The sequence below is a fragment of the Phyllobates terribilis genome, unplaced genomic scaffold (genome assembly GCF_046119375.1).
Source record: "Phyllobates terribilis strain yellow unplaced genomic scaffold, ASM4611937v1 Scaffold_2__4_contigs__length_985480577, whole genome shotgun sequence".
Lineage (NCBI taxonomy): Eukaryota > Metazoa > Chordata > Amphibia > Anura > Dendrobatidae > Phyllobates > Phyllobates terribilis.
The window spans coordinates 558,745,535-558,764,008 of NW_027362762.1; positions in this window are offsets into that span (position 1 = coordinate 558,745,535).

The window sequence follows — 18,474 nt, forward strand, 5'->3', positions numbered from 1 at the left end:
TTTCAGATAGGGGAAATGTCAGTGAGCGTTCCGATTTCAGTTCCAGAGCGATTCGCCCAATGAGTCCTTGATATTTAGTTGTTTTCAGCCAATTTTCTGGATTTTTGAAAATTTCACTTTTTTGTGAAAATATCCACTAAATGAGGGAATAATATGTGTGAGGGTACCCCAGGAGAGCTCTAAATGTGTGTGGGAAGAATATATATCCCACGGGGGTAAAATTGAAAAAAGTTGAAACAATTTTTTTTTTGGACTTAGTCATTTTTCTGCCGTTGATCAGACTTTCAGATAGGGGAAATGTCAGTGAGCGTTCCAATTTCAGTTCCAGAGCGATTCGCCCAATGAGTCCTTGATATTTAGTCGTTTTCAGCCAATTTTCTGGATTTTTGAAAATTTCACTTTTTTGAGAAAATATCCACTAAATGAGGGAATAATAAGTGTGAGGGTACCCCAGAAGAGTTCCAAATGTGTGTGGGTAGAATATATATCCGACTGAGGTAAAATTGAAAAAAGTTGAAAAAAAGTTTTTTTTGGACTTAATCATTTTTCTGGCGTTGATCAGACTTTCAGATAGGGGAAATGTCAGTGAGCGTTCCGATTTCAGTTCCAGAGCGATACGCCCAATGAGTCCTTTTTTTTTAATCGTTTTCAGACAATTTTCTGGATTTTTGAAAATTTCACTTTTTTGTGAAAATATCCACTAAATGAGGGAATAATATGTGTGAGGGTACCCCAGGAGAGTTTCAAATGTGTGTGGGTAGAATATATATCCGACGGAGGTAAAATTGAAAAAAGTTGAAAAAAATTTTTTTGACTTAGTCATTTTTCCGGCGTTTATCAGACTTTCAGATAGGGGAAATGTCAGTGAGCGTTCCAATTTCAGTTCCAGAGCGATTCGCCCAATGAGTCCTTGATATTTAGTTGTTTTCAGCCAATTTTCTGGATTTTTGAAAATTTCACTTTTTTGTGAAAATATTCACTAAATGAGGGAATAATATGTGTGAGGGTACCCCAGGAGAGTTCTAAATGTGTGTGGGAAGAATATATATCCCACGGGGGTAAAATTGAAAAAAGTTAAAAAAAAATTTTTTTTGGACTTAGTCATTTTTCTGGCGTTGATCAGACTTTCAGATAGGGCAAATGTCAGTGAGCATTCCGATTTCAGTTCCAGACTTATACGCCCAATGAGTCTTTGATATTTAGTCGTTTTCAGCCAATTTTCTGGATTTTTGAAAATTTCACTTTTTTGTGAAAATATCCACTAAATGAGGGAATAATATGTGTGAGGATACCGCAGGAGAGTACCAAATGTGTGTGGGAAGAATATATATCCCACGGGGGTAAAATTGAAAAAAGTTGAAAAAAATTTTTTTTTGGACTTAGTCATTTTTCCGGCGTTTATCAGACTTTCAGATACGAGAAATGTCAGCGAGCGTTCCGATTTCAGCTCCAGAGCGTTTCGCCCAATGAGTCCTTGATATTTAGTCGTTTTCAGCCAATTTTCTGGATTTTTGAAAATTTCACTTTTTTGTGAAAATATCCACTAAATGAGGGAATAATATGTGTGAGGGTAACCCAGGAGAGTTCCAAATGTGTGTGGGTAGAATATATATCCCACGGGGGTAAAATTGAAAATAGTTTAAAAAAAATTTTTTTTGGACTTAGTCATTTTTCTGGCGTTTATCAGACTTTCAGATAGGGGAAATGTCAGTGAGCGTTCCGATTTCAGTTCCAGAGCGATTCGCCCAATGAGTCCTTGATATTTAGTTGTTTTCAGCCAATTTTCTGGATTTTTGAAAATTTCACTTTTTTGTGAAAATATCCACTAAATGAGGGAATAATATGTGTGAGGGTACCCCAGGAGAGCTCTAAATGTGTGTGGGAAGAATATATATCTCACGGGGGTAAAATTGAAAAAAGTTGAAAAAATTTTTTTTTTGGACTTAGTCATTTTTCTGGCGTTGATCAGACTTTCAGATAGGGGAAATGTCAGTGAGCATTCCGATTTCAGTTCCAGAGCGATACGCCCAATGAGTCCTTGATATTTAGTCGTTTTCAGACAATTTCTGGATTTTTGAAAATTTCACTTTTTTGTGAAAATATCCACTAAATGAGGGAATAATATGTGTGAGGGTACCCCAGGAGAGTTTCAAATGTGTGTGGGTAGAATATATATCCGACGGAGGTAAAATTGAAAAAAGTTGAAAAAAATTTTTTTGACTTAGTCATTTTTCCGGCGTTTATCAGACTTACAGATAGGGGAAATGTCAGTGAGCGTTCCGATTTCAGCTCCAGAGCGTTTCGCCCAATGAGTCCTTGATATTTAGTTGTTTTCAGCCAATTTTCTGGATTTTTGAAAATTTCACTTTTTTGTGAAAATATCCACTAAATGAGGGAATATTATGTGTGAGGGTACCCCAGGAGAGCTCTAAATGTGTGTGGGAAGAATATATATCCCACGGGGGTAAAATTGAAAAAAGTTGAAAAAAATTTTTTTTTGGACTTAGTCATTTTTCCGGCGTTTATCAGACTTTCAGATAGGGCAAATGTCTGTGAGCGTTCCGATTTCAGTTCCAGAGCGATTCGCCCAATGAGTCTTTGATATTTAGTCGTTTTCAGCCAATTTTCTGGATTTTTGAAAATTTCACTTTTTTGTGAAAATATCCACTAAATGAGGGAATAATATGTGTGAGGGTACCCCAGGAGAGTTCCAAATGTGTGTGGGTAGAATATATATCCGACGGAGGTAAAATTGAAAAAAGTTGAAAAAAAATTTTTTTTGGACGTAGTCATTTTTCTGGCGTTGATCAGACTTTCAGATAGGGCAAATGTCAGTGAGCATTCCGATTTCAGTTCCAGAGCGATACGCCCAATGAATCCTTGATATTTAGTCGTTTTCAGCCAATTTTCTGGATTTTTGAAAATTTCACTTTTTTGTGAAAATATCCACTAAGTGAGGGAATAATATGTGTGAGGGTAACCCAGGAGAGTTCCAAATGTGTGTGGGAAGAATATATATCCCACGGGGGTAAAATTGAAAAAAGTTGAAAAAAATTTTTTTTTGGACTTAGTCATTTTCTGGCGTTTATCAGACTTTCAGATAGGGGAAATGTCAGTGAGCGTTCCGATTTCAGTTCCAGAGCGATTCGCCCAATGAGTCATTGATATTTAGTTGTTTTCAGCCAATTTTCTGGATTTTTGAAAATTTCACTTTTTTGTGAAAATATCCACTAAATGAGGGAATAATATGTGTGAGGGTACCCCAGGAGAGTTCTAAATGTGTGTGGGAAGAATATATATCCCACGGGGGTAAAATTGAAAAAAGTTAAAAAAAAATTTTTTTTGGACTTAGTCATTTTTCCGGCGTTTATCAGACTTTCAGATAGGGGAAATGTCAGTGAGCGTTCAAATTTCAGTTCCAGAGCAATTCGCCCAATGAGTCTTTGATATTTAGTCGTTTTCAGCTAATTTTCTGGATTTTTGAAAATTTCACTTTTTTGTGAAAATATCCACTAAATGAGGGAATAATATGTGTGAGGGTACCCCAGGAGAGTTTCAAATGTGTGTGGGTAGAATATATATCCGACGGGAGTAAAATTGAAAAAAGTTGAAAAAAAATTTTTTTTGGACTTAGTCATTTTTCTGGCGTTGATCAGACTTTCAGATACGAGAAATGTCAGTGAGCGTTCCGATTTCAGCTCCAGAGCGTTTCGCCCAATTAGTCCTTGATATTTAGTCGTTTTCAGCCAATTTTCTGGATTTTTGAAAATTTCACTTTTTTGTGAAAATATCCACTAAATGAGGGAATATTATGTGTGAGGGTACCCCAGGAGAGCTCTAAATGTGTGTGGGAAGAATATATATCCCACGGGGGTAAAATTGAAAAAAGTTGAAAAAAATTTTTTTTGGGACTTAGTCATTTTTCCGGCGTTTATCAGACTTTCAGATAGGGCAAATGTCTGTGAGCGTTCCGATTTCAGTTCCAGAGCGATTCGCCCAATGAGTCTTTGATATTTAGTCGTTTTCAGCCAATTTTCTGGATTTTTGAAAATTTCACTTTTTTGTGAAAATATCCACTAAATGAGGGAATAATATGTGTGAGGGTACCCCAGGAGAGTTCCAAATGTGTGTGGGTAGAATATATATCCGACGGAGGTAAAATTGAAAAAAGTTGAAAAAAAATTTTTTTTGGACTTAGTCATTTTTCTGGCGTTGATCAGACTTTCAGATAGGGCAAATGTCAGTGAGCATTCCGATTTCAGTTCCAGAGCGATACGCCCAATGAGTCCTTGATATTTAGTCGTTTTCAGCCAATTTTCTGGATTTTTGAAAATTTCACTTTTTTGTGAAAATATCCACTAAATGAGGGAATAATATGTGTGAGGATACCGCAGGAGAGTACCAAATGTGTGTGGGAAGAAAATATATCCCACGGGGGTAAAATTGAAAAAAGTTGAAAAAAATTTTTTTTTGGACTTAGTCATTTTTCCGGCGTTTATCAGACTTTCAGATACGAGAAATGTCAGTGAGCGTTCCGTTTTCAGCTCCAGAGCGTTTTGCCCAATGAGTCCTTGATATTTAGTCGTTTTCAGCCAATTTTCTGGATTTTTGAAAATTTCACTTTTTTGTGAAAATATCCACTAAATGAGGGAATAATATGTGTGAGGGTACCCCAGGAGAGTTTCAAATGTGTGTGGGTAGAATATATATCCGACGGGAGTAAAATTGAAAAAAGTTGAAAAAAAATTTTTTTTGGACTTAGTCATTTTTCTGGCGTTGATCAGACTTTCAGATAGGGCAAATGTCAGTGAGCGTTCCAATTTCAGTTCCAGAGCGATTCGCCCAATGAGTCTTTGATATTTAGTCATTTTCAGCCAATTTTATGGATTTTTGAAAATTTCACTTTTTTGTGAAAATATCCACTAAATGAGGGAATAATATGTGTGAGGGTACCCCAGGAGAGTTCCAAATGTGTGTGGGAAGAATATATATCCCACGGGGGTAAAATTGAAAAAAGTTGAAAAAAATTTTTTTTTGGACTTAGTCATTTTTCTGGCATTGATCAGACTTTCAGATAGGGGAAATGTCAGTGAGCATTCCGATTTCAGTTCCAGAGCGATTCGCCCAATGAGTCCTTGATATTTAGTTGTTTTCAGCCAATTTTCTGGATTTTTGAAAATTTCACTTTTTTGTGAAAATATCCACTAAATGAGGGAATAATAAGTGTGAGGGTACCCCAGAAGAGTTCCAAATGTGTGTGGGTAGAATATATATCCGACTGAGGTAAAATTGAAAAAAGTTGAAAAAAAATTTTTTTTGGACTTAGTCATTTTTCTGGCGTTGATCAGACTTTCAGATAGGGGAAATGTCAGTGAGCGTTCCGATTTCAGTTCCAAAGCGATACGCCCAATGAGTCCTTGATGTTAGTCGTTTTCAGACAATTTTCTGGATTTTTGAAAATTTCACTTTTTTGTGAAAATATCCACTAAATGAGGGAATAATATGTGTGAGGGTACCGCAGGAGAGTACCAAATGTGTGTGGGAAGAATATATATCCCACGGGGGTAAAATTGAAAAAAGTTAAAAAAATTTTTTTTTTGGACTTAGTCATTTTTCCGGCGTTTATCAGACTTTCAAATACGAGAAATGTCAGTGAGCATTCCGATTTCAGCTCCAGAGCGATTCGGCCAATGAGTCCTTGATATTTAGTCATTTTCAGCCAATTTTCTGGATTTTTGAAAATTTCACTTTTTTGTGAAAATATCCACTAAATGAGGGAATAATATGTGTGAGGGTACACCAGGAGAGTTCCAAATGTGTCTGGGTAGAATATATATCCCACGGGGGTAAAATTGAAAAAAGCTGAAAACATTTTTTTTTGGACTTAGTCATTTTTCCGGCGTTTATCAGACTTTCAGATAGGGCAAATGTCAGTGAGCGTTCCAATTTCAGTTCCAGAGCGATTCGCCCAATGAGTCTTTGATATTTAGTCGCTTTCAGCCAATTTTCTGGATTTTTGAAAATTTCACTTTTTTGTGAAAATATCCACTAAATGAAGGAATAATATGTGTGAGGGTACCCCAGGAGAGTTCCAAATGTGTGTGGGTAGAATATATATCCCACGGGGTTAAAAGTGAAAAAAGTTGAAAACATTTTTTTTTTGGACTTAGTCACTTTTACGGCGTTTATCAGACTTTCAGATATGTCAAATGTCAGTGAGCGTTCCAATTTCAGTTCCAGAGCGATACGCCCAATGAGTCTTTGATATTTACTCGTTTTCAGCCAATTTTCTGGATTTTTGAAAATTTCACTTTTTTGTGAAAATATCCACTAAATGAGGGAATAATATGTGTGAGGGTACTGAAGGAGAGCTCCAAATGTGTGTGGGTAGAATATATATCCCACGGGGGTAAAATTGAAAAAAGTTGAAAACATTTTTTTTTTGGACGTAGTCATTTTTCCGGCGTTTATCAGACTTTCAGATAGGGGAAATGTCAGTGAGCATTCCGATTTCAGTTCCAGAGCGATACGCCCAATGAGTCCTTGATATTTAGTCGTTTTCAGACACTTTTCTGGATTTTTGAAAATTTCACTTTTTTGTGAAAATATCCACTAAATGAGGGAATAATAAGTGTGAGGGTACCCCAGAAGAGTTCCAAATATGTGTGGGTAGAATATATATCCCACGGAGGTAAAATTGAAAAAAGCTGAAAAAATTTTTTTTTGGACTTAGTCATTTTTCCAGCGTTTATCAGACTTTCAGATACGAGAAATGTCAGTGAGCGTTCCGATTTCAGCTCCAGAGCGATTCACCCAATGAGTCTTTGATATTTAGTCATTTTCAGCCAATTTTATGGATTTTTGAAAATTTCACTTTTTTGTGAAAATATCCACTAAGTGAGGGAATAATATGTGTTAGGGAACCCCAGGAGAGTTCCAAATGTGTGTGGGTAGAATATATATCCCACGGGGGTAAAATTGAAAAAAGCTGAAAAAATTTTTTTTTGGACTTAGTCATTTTTCTGGCGTTTATCAGACTTTCAGATAGGGGAAATGTCAGTGAGCGTTCCGATTTCAGTTCCAGAGCGATTCGCCCAATGAGTCCTTGATATTTAGTTGTTTTCAGCCAATTTTCTGGATTTTTGAAAATTTCACTTTTTTGTGAAAATATCCACTAAATGAGGGAATATTATGTGTGAGGGTACCCCAGGAGAGCTCTAAATGTGTGTGGGAAGAATATATATCCCACGGGGGTAAAATTGAAAAAAGTTGAAAAAAATTTCTTTTTGGACTTAGTCATTTTTCCGGCGTTTATCAGACTTTCAGATAGGGCAAATGTCTGTGAGCGTTCCGATTTCAGTTCCAGAGCGATTCGCCCAATGAGTCTTTGATATTTAGTCGTTTTCAGCCAATTTTCTGGATTTTTGAAAATTTCACTTTTTTGTGAAAATATCCACTAAATGAGGGAATAATATGTGTGAGGGTACCCCAGGAGAGTTCCAAATGTGTGTGGGTAGAATATATATCCGACGGAGGTAAAATTGAAAAAAGTTGAAAAAAAATTTTTTTTTGACTTAGTCATTTTTCTGGCGTTGATCAGACTTTCAGATAGGGCAAATGTCAGTGAGCATTCCGATTTCAGTTCCAGAGCGATTCGCCCAATGAGTCCTTGATATTTAGTTGTTTTCAGCCAATTTTCTGGATTTTTGAAAATTTCACTTTTTTGTGAAAATATCCACTAAATGAGGGAATAATATGTGTGAGGGTACCCCAGGAGAGTTCCAAATGTGTGTGGGTAGAATATATATCCGACTGAGGTAAAATTGAAAAAAGTTGAAAAAAAATTTTTTTTGGACTTAGTCATTTTTCTGGCGTTGATCAGACTTTCAGATAGGGGAAATGTCAGTGAGCATTCCGATTTCAGTTCCAGAGCGATACGCCCAATGAGTCCTTGATATTTAGTCGTTTTCAGCCAATTTTCTGGATTTTTGAAAATTTCACTTTTTTGTGAAAATATCCACTAAATGAGGGAATAATATGTGTGAGGATACCGCAGGAGAGTACCAAATGTGTGTGGGAAGAATATATATCCCACGGGGGTAAAATTGAAAAAAGTTGAAAAAAATTTTTTTTTGGACTTAGTCATTTTTCCGGCGTTTATCAGACTTTCAGATACGAGAAATGTCAGTGAGCGTTCCGTTTTCAGCTCCAGAGCGTTTCGCCCAATGAGTCCTTGATATTTAGTTGTTTTCAGCCAATTTTCTGGATTTTTGAAAATTTCACTTTTTTGTGAAAATATCCACTAAATGAGGGAATATTATGTGTGAGGGTACCCCAGGAGAGCTCTAAATGTGTGTGGGAAGAATATATATCCCACGGGGGTAAAATTGAAAAAAGTTGAAAAAAATTTTTTTTTGGACTTAGTCATTTTTCCGGCGTTTATCAGACTTTCAGATAGGGCAAATGTCTGTGAGCGTTCCGATTTCAGTTCCAGAGCGATTCGCCCAATGAGTCTTTGATATTTAGTCGTTTTCAGCCAATTTTCTGGATTTTTGAAAATTTCACTTTTTTGTGAAAATATCCACTAAATGAGGGAATAATATGTGTGAGGGTACCCCAGGAGAGTTCCAAATGTGTGTGGGAAGAATATATATCCCACGGGGGTAAAATTGAAAAAAGTTGAAAAAAAATTTTTTTTGGACTTAATCATTTTTCTGGCGTTGATCAGACTTTCAGATAGGGGAAATGTCAGTGAGCGTTCCGATTTCAGTTCCAAAGCGATACGCCCAATGAGTCCTTGATGTTAGTCGTTTTCAGCCAATTTTCTGGATTTTTGAAAATTTCACTTTTTTGTGAAAATATCCACTAAATGAGGGAATAATATGTGTGAGGGTACACCAGGAGAGTTCCAAATGTGTCTGGGTAGAATATATATCCCACGGGGGTAAAATTGAAAAAAGCTGAAAACATTTTTTTTTGGACTTAGTCATTTTTCCGGCGTTTATCAGACTTTCAGATAGGGCAAATGTCAGTGAGCGTTCCAATTTCAGTTCCAGAGCGATTCGCCCAATGAGTCTTTGATATTTAGTCGCTTTCAGCCAATTTTCTGGATTTTTGAAAATTTCACTTTTTTGTGAAAATATCCACTAAATGAGGGAATAATATGTGTGAGGGTACCCCAGGAGAGTTCCAAATGTGTGTGGGAAGAATATATATCCCACGGGGGTAAAATTGAAAAAAGTTGAAAAAAAATTTTTTTTGGACTTAGTCATTTTTCTGGCGTTGATCAGACTTTCAGATAGGGCAAATGTCAGTGAGCGTTCCAATTTCAGTTCCAGAGCGATTCGCCCAATGAGTCTTTGATATTTAGTCATTTTCAGCCAATTTTATGGATTTTTGAAAATTTCACTTTTTTGTGAAAATATCCACTAAATGAGGGAATAATATGTGTGAGGGTACCCCAGGAGAGTTCCAAATGTGTGTGGGAAGAATATATATCCCACGGGGGTAAAATTGAAAAAAGTTGAAAAAAATTTTTTTTTGGACTTAGTCATTTTTCTGGCATTGATCAGACTTTCAGATAGGGGAAATGTCAGTGAGCATTCCGATTTCAGTTCCAGAGCGATTCGCCCAATGAGTCCTTGATAATTAGTTGTTTTCAGCCAATTTTCTGGATTTTTGAAAATTTCACTTTTTTGTGAAAATATCCACTAAATGAGGGAATAATAAGTGTGAGGGTACCCCAGAAGAGTTCCAAATGTGTGTGGGTAGAATATATATCCGACTGAGGTAAAATTGAAAAAAGTTGAAAAAAAATTTTTTTTGGACTTAGTCATTTTTCTGGCGTTGATCAGACTTTCAGATAGGGGAAATGTCAGTGAGCGTTCCGATTTCAGTTCCAAAGCGATACGCCCAATGAGTCCTTGATGTTAGTCGTTTTCAGACAATTTTCTGGATTTTTGAAAATTTCACTTTTTTGTGAAAATATCCACTAAATGAGGGAATAATATGTGTGAGGGTACCGCAGGAGAGTACCAAATGTGTGTGGGAAGAATATATATCCCACGGGGGTAAAATTGAAAAAAGTTAAAAAAATTTTTTTTTTGGACTTAGTCATTTTTCCGGCGTTTATCAGACTTTCAAATACGAGAAATGTCAGTGAGCATTCCGATTTCAGCTCCAGAGCGATTCGGCCAATGAGTCCTTGATATTTAGTCATTTTCAGCCAATTTTCTGGATTTTTGAAAATTTCACTTTTTTGTGAAAATATCCACTAAATGAGGGAATAATATGTGTGAGGGTACACCAGGAGAGTTCCAAATGTGTCTGGGTAGAATATATATCCCACGGGGGTAAAATTGAAAAAAGCTGAAAACATTTTTTTTTGGACTTAGTCATTTTTCCGGCGTTTATCAGACTTTCAGATAGGGCAAATGTCAGTGAGCGTTCCAATTTCAGTTCCAGAGCGATTCGCCCAATGAGTCTTTGATATTTAGTCGCTTTCAGCCAATTTTCTGGATTTTTGAAAATTTCACTTTTTTGTGAAAATATCCACTAAATGAGGGAATAATATGTGTGAGGGTACCCCAGGAGAGTCCCAAAAGTGTGTGGGAAGAATATATATCCCACGGGGGTAAAATTGAAAAAAGTTGAAAAAAATTTTTTTTTGGACTGTCATTTTTCTGGCGTTTATCAGACTTTCAGATAGGGGAAATGTCAGTGAGCGTTCCGATTTCAGTTCCAGAGCAATTCGCCCAATGAGTCCTTGATATTTAGTCGTTTTCAGCCAATTTTCTAGATTTTTGAAAATTTCACTTTTTTGTGAAAATATCCACTAAATGAAGGAATAATATGTGTGAGGGTACCCCAGGAGAGTTCCAAATGTGTGTGGGTAGAATATATATCCCACGGGGTTAAAAGTGAAAAAAGTTGAAAACATTTTTTTTTTGGACTTAGTCACTTTTACGGCGTTTATCAGACTTTCAGATATGTCAAATGTCAGTGAGCGTTCCAATTTCAGTTCCAGAGCGATACGCCCAATGAGTCTTTGATATTTACTAGTTTTCAGCCAATTTTCTGGATTTTTGAAAATTTCACTTTTTTGTGAAAATATCCACTAAATGAGGGAATAATATGTGTGAGGGTACTGAAGGAGAGCTCCAAATGTGTGTGGGTAGAATATATATCCCACGGGGGTAAAATTGAAAAAAGTTGAAAACATTTTTTTTTTGGACGTAGTCATTTTTCCGGCGTTTATCAGACTTTCAGATAGGGGAAATGTCAGTGAGCATTCCGATTTCAGTTCCAGAGCGATACGCCCAATGAGTCCTTGATATTTAGTCGTTTTCAGACACTTTTCTGGATTTTTGAAAATTTCACTTTTTTGTGAAAATATCCACTAAATGAGGGAATAATAAGTGTGAGGGTACCCCAGAAGAGTTCCAAATATGTGTGGGTAGAATATATATCCCACGGAGGTAAAATTGAAAAAAGCTGAAAAAATTTTTTTTTGGACTTAGTCATTTTTCCAGCGTTTATCAGACTTTCAGATACGAGAAATGTCAGTGAGCGTTCCGATTTCAGCTCCAGAGCGATTCACCCAATGAGTCTTTGATATTTAGTCATTTTCAGCCAATTTTATGGATTTTTGAAAATTTCACTTTTTTGTGAAAATATCCACTAAGTGAGGGAATAATATGTGTTAGGGAACCCCAGGAGAGTTCCAAATGTGTGTGGGTAGAATATATATCCCACGGGGGTAAAATTGAAAAAAGCTGAAAAAATTTTTTTTTGGACTTAGTCATTTTTCTGGCGTTTATCAGACTTTCAGATAGGGGAAATGTCAGTGAGCGTTCCGATTTCAGTTCCAGAGCGATTCGCCCAATGAGTCCTTGATATTTAGTTGTTTTCAGCCAATTTTCTGGATTTTTGAAAATTTCACTTTTTTGTGAAAATATCCACTAAATGAGGGAATATTATGTGTGAGGGTACCCCAGGAGAGCTCTAAATGTGTGTGGGAAGAATATATATCCCACGGGGGTAAAATTGAAAAAAGTTGAAAAAAATTTCTTTTTGGACTTAGTCATTTTTCCGGCGTTTATCAGACTTTCAGATAGGGCAAATGTCTGTGAGCGTTCCGATTTCAGTTCCAGAGCGATTCGCCCAATGAGTCTTTGATATTTAGTCGTTTTCAGCCAATTTTCTGGATTTTTGAAAATTTCACTTTTTTGTGAAAATATCCACTAAATGAGGGAATAATATGTGTGAGGGTACCCCAGGAGAGTTCCAAATGTGTGTGGGTAGAATATATATCCGACGGAGGTAAAATTGAAAAAAGTTGAAAAAAAATTTTTTTTTGACTTAGTCATTTTTCTGGCGTTGATCAGACTTTCAGATAGGGCAAATGTCAGTGAGCATTCCGATTTCAGTTCCAGAGCGATTCGCCCAATGAGTCCTTGATATTTAGTTGTTTTCAGCCAATTTTCTGGATTTTTGAAAATTTCACTTTTTTGTGAAAATATCCACTAAATGAGGGAATAATATGTGTGAGGGTACCCCAGGAGAGTTCCAAATGTGTGTGGGTAGAATATATATCCGACTGAGGTAAAATTGAAAAAAGTTGAAAAAAAATTTTTTTTGGACTTAGTCATTTTTCTGGCGTTGATCAGACTTTCAGATAGGGGAAATGTCAGTGAGCATTCCGATTTCAGTTCCAGAGCGATACGCCCAATGAGTCCTTGATATTTAGTCGTTTTCAGCCAATTTTCTGGATTTTTGAAAATTTCACTTTTTTGTGAAAATATCCACTAAATGAGGGAATAATATGTGTGAGGATACCGCAGGAGAGTACCAAATGTGTGTGGGAAGAATATATATCCCACGGGGGTAAAATTGAAAAAAGTTGAAAAAAATTTTTTTTTGGACTTAGTCATTTTTCCGGCGTTTATCAGACTTTCAGATACGAGAAATGTCAGTGAGCGTTCCGTTTTCAGCTCCAGAGCGTTTCGCCCAATGAGTCCTTGATATTTAGTTGTTTTCAGCCAATTTTCTGGATTTTTGAAAATTTCACTTTTTTGTGAAAATATCCACTAAATGAGGGAATATTATGTGTGAGGGTACCCCAGGAGAGCTCTAAATGTGTGTGGGAAGAATATATATCCCACGGGGGTAAAATTGAAAAAAGTTGAAAAAAATTTTTTTTTGGACTTAGTCATTTTTCCGGCGTTTATCAGACTTTCAGATAGGGCAAATGTCTGTGAGCGTTCCGATTTCAGTTCCAGAGCGATTCGCCCAATGAGTCTTTGATATTTAGTCGTTTTCAGCCAATTTTCTGGATTTTTGAAAATTTCACTTTTTTGTGAAAATATCCACTAAATGAGGGAATAATATGTGTGAGGGTACCCCAGGAGAGTTCCAAATGTGTGTGGGAAGAATATATATCCCACGGGGGTAAAATTGAAAAAAGTTGAAAAAAAATTTTTTTTGGACTTAATCATTTTTCTGGCGTTGATCAGACTTTCAGATAGGGGAAATGTCAGTGAGCGTTCCGATTTCAGTTCCAAAGCGATACGCCCAATGAGTCCTTGATGTTAGTCGTTTTCAGCCAATTTTCTGGATTTTTGAAAATTTCACTTTTTTGTGAAAATATCCACTAAATGAGGGAATAATATGTGTGAGGGTACACCAGGAGAGTTCCAAATGTGTCTGGGTAGAATATATATCCCACGGGGGTAAAATTGAAAAAAGCTGAAAACATTTTTTTTTGGACTTAGTCATTTTTCCGGCGTTTATCAGACTTTCAGATAGGGCAAATGTCAGTGAGCGTTCCAATTTCAGTTCCAGAGCAATTCGCCCAATGAGTCTTTGATATTTAGTCGCTTTCAGCCAATTTTCTGGATTTTTGAAAATTTCACTTTTTTGTGAAAATATCCACTAAATGAGGGAATAATATGTGTGAGGGTACCCCAGGAGAGTCCCAAAAGTGTGTGGGAAGAATATATATCCCACGGGGGTAAAATTGAAAAAAGTTGAAAAAAAATTTTTTTTGGACTGTCATTTTTCTGGCGTTTATCAGACTTTCAGATAGGGGAAATGTCAGTGAGCGTTCCGATTTCAGTTCCAGAGCAATTCGCCCAATGAGTCCTTGATATTTAGTCGTTTTCAGCCAATTTTCTAGATTTTTGAAAATTTCACTTTTTTGTGAAAATATCCACTAAATGAAGGAATAATATGTGTGAGGGTACCCCAGGAGAGTTCCAAATGTGTGTGGGTAGAATATATATCCCACGGGGTTAAAAGTGAAAAAAGTTGAAAACATTTTTTTTTTGGACTTAGTCACTTTTACGGCGTTTATCAGACTTTCAGATATGTCAAATGTCAGTGAGCGTTCCAATTTCAGTTCCAGAGCGATACGCCCAATGAGTCCTTGATATTTAGTCGTTTTCAGACACTTTTCTGGATTTTTGAAAATTTCACTTTTTTGTGAAAATATCCACTAAATGAGGGAATAATAAGTGTGAGGGTACCCCAGAAGAGTTCCAAATATGTGTGGGTAGAATATATATCCGACGGGGGTAAAATTGAAAAAAGTTGAAAAAAAATTTTTTTTGGACTTAGTCATTTTTCTGGCGTTGATCAGACTTTCAGATAAGGGAAATGTCAGTGAGCATTCCGATTTCAGTTCCAGAGCGATACGCCCAATGAGTCCTTGATGTTTAGTCGTTTTCAGCCAATTTTCTGGATTTTTGAAAATTTCTCTTTTTTGTGAAAATATCCACTAAATGAGGGAATGATATGTGTGAGGGTACCCCAGGAGAGTTTCAAATGTGTGTGGGTAGAATATATATCCCACGGGGGTAAAATTGAAAAAAGCCGAAAAAATTTTTTTTTGGACTTAATCATTTTTCCGGCGTTTATCAGACTTTCAGATAGGGGAAATGTCAGTGAGCATTCCGATTTCAGTTCCAGAGCGATTCGCCCAATTAGTCCTTGATATTTAGTCGCTTTCAGCCAATTTTCTGGATTTTTGAAAATTTCCCTTTTTTGTGAAATTATCCACTAAATGAGGGAATAATAAGAGTGAGGGTACCCCAGAAGAGTTCCAAATGTGTGTGGGTAGAATATATTTCCCACGGAGGTAAAATTGAAAAAAGCTGAAAAAATTTTTTTTTGGACTTAGTCATTTTTCCAGCGTTTATCAGACTTTCAGATACGAGAAATGTCAGTGAGCGTTCCGATTTCAGTTCCAGAGCGATTCGCCCAATGAGTCCTTGATATTTAGTTGTTTTCAGCCAATTTTCTGGATTTTTGAAAATTTCACTTTTTTGTGAAAATATCCACTAAATGAGGGAATATTATGTGTGAGGGTACCCCAGGAGAGCTCTAAATGTGTGTGGGAAGAATATATATCCCACGGGGGTAAAATTGAAAAAAGTTGAAAAAAATTTCTTTTTGGACTTAGTCATTTTTCCGGCGTTTATCAGACTTTCAGATAGGGCAAATGTCTGTGAGCGTTCCGATTTCAGTTCCAGAGCGATTCGCCCAATGAGTCTTTGATATTTAGTCGTTTTCAGCCAATTTTCTGGATTTTTGAAAATTTCACTTTTTTGTGAAAATATCCACTAAATGAGGGAATAATATGTGTGAGGGTACCCCAGGAGAGTTCCAAATGTGTGTGGGTAGAATATATATCCGACGGAGGTAAAATTGAAAAAAGTTGAAAAAAAATTTTTTTTGGACTTAGTCATTTTTCTGGCGTTGATCAGACTTTCAGATAGGGCAAATGTCAGTGAGCATTCCGATTTCAGTTCCAGAGCGATACGCCCAATGAGTCCTTGATATTTAGTCGTTTTCAGCTAATTTTCTGGATTTTTGAAAATTTCACTTTTTTGTGAAAATATCCACTAAATGAGGGAATAATATGTGTGAGGGTAACCCAGGAGAGTTCCAAATGTGTGTGGGTAGAATATATATCCCACGGGGGTAAAATTGAAAAAAGTTTAAAAAAAAATTTTTTTGGACTTAGTCATTTTTCTGGCGTTTATCAGACTTTCAGATAGGGGAAATGTCAGTGAGCGTTCCGATTTCAGTTCCAGAGCGATTCGCCCAATGAGTCCTTGATATTTAGTTGTTTTCAGCCAATTTTCTGGATTTTTGAAAATTTCACTTTTTTGTGAAAATATCCACTAAATGAGGGAATAATAAGTGTGAGGGTACCCCAGAAGATTTCCAAATGTGTGTGGGTAGAATATATATCCGACTGAGGTAAAATTGAAAAAAGTTGAAAAAAAATTTTTTTTGGACTTAATTATTTTTCTGGCGTTGATCAGACTTTCAGATAGGGGAAATGTCAGTGAGCGTTCCGATTTCAGTTCCAAAGCGATACGCCCAATGAGTCCTTGATGTTTAGTCGTTTTCAGACAATTTTCTGGATTTTTGAAAATTTCACTTTTTTGTGAAAATATCCACTAAATGAGGGAATAATATGTGTGAGGGTACCGCAGGAGAGTACCAAATGTGTGTGGGAAGAATATATATCCCACGGGGGTAAAATTGAAAAAAGTTAAAAAAATTTTTTTTTTGGACTTAGTCATTTTTCCGGCGTTTATCAGACTTTCAAATACGAGAAATGTCAGTGAGCATTCCGATTTCAGCTCCAGAGCGATTCGGCCAATGAGTCCTTGATATTTAGTCATTTTCAGCCAATTTTCTGGATTTTTGAAAATTTCACTTTTTTGTGAAAATATCCACTAAATGAGGGAATAATATGTGTGAGGGTACCCCAGGAGAGTTCCAAATGTGTGTGGGTAGAATATATATCCCACGGGGGTAAAATTGAAAAAAGTTGAAAACATTTTTTTTTTGGACGTAGTCATTTTTCCGGCGTTTATCAGACTTTCAGATAGGGGAAATGTCAGTGAGCATTCCGATTTCAGTTCCAGAGCGATACGCCCAATGAGTCCTTGATATTTAGTCGTTTTCAGACACTTTTCTGGATTTTTGAAAATTTCACTTTTTTGTGAAAATATCCACTAAATGAGGGAATAATAAGTGTGAGGGTACCCCAGAAGAGTTCCAAATATGTGTGGGTAGAATATATATCCGACGGGGGTAAAATTGAAAAAAGTTGAAAAAAAAATTTTTTTGGACTTAGTCATTTTTCTGGCGTTGATCAGACTTTCAGATAAGGGAAATGTCAGTGAGCATTCCGATTTCAGTTCCAGAGCGATACGCCCAATGAGTCCTTGATGTTTAGTCGTTTTCAGCCAATTTTCTGGATTTTTGAAAATTTCTCTTTTTTGTGAAAATATCCACTAAATGAGGGAATAATATGTGTGAGGGTACCCCAGGAGAGTTTCAAATGTGTGTGGGTAGAATATATATCCCACGGGGGTAAAATTGAAAAAAGCTGAAAAATTTTTTTTTGGACTTAATCATTTTTCCGGCGTTTATCAGACTTTCAGATAGGGGAAATGTCAGTGAGCATTCCGATTTCAGTTCCAGAGCGATTCGCCCAATTAGTCCTTGATATTTAGTCGCTTTCAGCCAATTTTCTGGATTTTTGAAAATTTCCCTTTTTTGTGAAATTATCCACTAAATGAGGGAATAATAAGAGTGAGGGTACCCCAGAAGAGTTCCAAATGTGTGTGGGTAGAATATATATCCGACGGAGGTAAAATTGAAAAAAGTTGAAAAAATATTTTTTTTGGACTTAGTCATTTTTCTGGCGTTTATCAGACTTTCAGATACGGGAAATGTCAGTGAGTGTTCCGAATTCAGTTCCAGAGCGATTCGCCCAATGAGTCTTTGATATTTAGTCGTTTTCAGCCAATTTTCTGGATTTTTGAAAATTTCACTTTTTTGTGAAAATATCCACTAAATGAGGGAATAATATGTGTGAGGGTACCCCAGGAGATCTCTAAATGTGTGTGGGAAGAATATATATCCCACGGGGGTAAAATTGAAAAAAGTTGAAAAAAATTTTTTTTTTGACTTAGTAATTTTTCCGGCGTTTATCAGACTTTCAGATAGGGGAAATGTCAGTGAGCGTTCCGATTTCAGTTCCAGAGTGATTCGCCCAATGAGTCTTTGATATTTAGTCGTTTTCAGCCAATTTTCTGGATTTTTGAAAATTTCACTTTTTTGTGAAAATATCCACTAAATGAGGGAATAATATGTGTGAGAGTACCGAAGGAGAGTTCCAAATGTGTGTGGGTAGAATATATATCCCACGGGGGTAAAATTGAAAAAAGTTGAAAAAAAATTTTTTTTGGACTTAGTCGTTTTTCCGACGTTTATCAGACTTTCAGATAGGGGAAATGTCAGTGAGCATTCCGATTTCAGTTCCAGAGCGATTCGCCCAATGAGTCCTTGTTATTTAGTCGTTTTCAGCCAATTTTCTGGATTTTTGAAAATTTCACTTTTTTGTGAAAATATCCACTAAATGAGGGAATAATATGTGTGAGAGTACCGAAG